Raw genomic sequence first — 1,028 nt, forward strand, 5'->3', positions numbered from 1 at the left:
CTAAACTGTAAAAATATGACAAAAATCTATATATAGATTTGGGGGTGGGGGGTAAAACAGGGGCGTCCGCGACAATCCGCCAAGCGAATCAAATATTCCATGACGATATGTACCCTTCTCCCTATAACAAATGACATCAAAATGGCTTTGAAGCTAAACGTATGACAGCTTGTTGCTTCACATTCTCAATTTGGAGGTCACAAATTATATCTGTTCTCAGTCAAGTGTCCATTTAGGTCCGTGTGACAGGATCCTATAAAAGTACATACAGTAGAACATTGCTAACCTTGTTTCTCGGCTCATTCTATGCACTCTTTACGGTATTAGATTCTCCGGTTAGACAGCACGATCCCCGCAGGCACTTAACAGTCACATTAGAGATGACTGATATCTTTTATTAGTATCATGACCTAAGAAGAAGAAAAATATCCTTGCGCAAGATGAGCTCAATGAGATTGAGCTCAAAGACAAAATCTGATATAAAAACTTTGTTAGTTTCTGCTGACGGTGAAATGTAGTCGAAGGCTGTTTCGTAAACCATTAAAACGTGCAAAGGGAGACGTATTACTTAAAAAGCTACTTAGCAGGATAATTCCCGAATGAATGTTTTAAAAATCGGCTTTTCTAAAAGGGTAAATATTCATGTGGTCTACTTCAAAGTTAAATACAATTGAACTGCAGTCTAATCTAATGTAATGTTTACATTACTCACCCACCCACCCACCCCAACTTCAATGGTGTCTTGCATAATATTTTAGTCGAATTACTAATCATGTGTCCTCTGTATTCATTTTCTAGTTATGAGTTCATTATGCGAAGGCTAAATGTAAACACAACAACAAGACACTGGACAGGTTATTCCCAAATGCTTTATAACGACTTGGAATACATCCGTACTTTGCGCATGCTATGTGAAACACAATTATTTGTCTTCATATAAAAGAAAAAAATCAATGGTACAAGACATACTACTGCATCAAATATATCTGGTCAATAACACAAAATATTCATTTTTTTTCACAGTGTGA

The 1,028-nt window shown here is 36.5% G+C and overlaps 1 protein-coding gene across 2 annotated transcripts in view; it reads left to right on the forward strand.

Moving 5' to 3' along the window:
- sardh (sarcosine dehydrogenase) overlaps positions 1–1,028 on the forward strand; it is a 36,661-nt gene that overhangs the window by 33,996 nt on the left and 1,637 nt on the right. The window lies entirely within an intron of this gene.

Source organism: Hippocampus bargibanti, linkage group LG18, assembly GCF_051943395.1.
Source record: "Hippocampus bargibanti isolate YZ-2025 linkage group LG18, ASM5194339v1, whole genome shotgun sequence".
NCBI lineage: Eukaryota > Metazoa > Chordata > Actinopteri > Syngnathiformes > Syngnathidae > Hippocampus > Hippocampus bargibanti.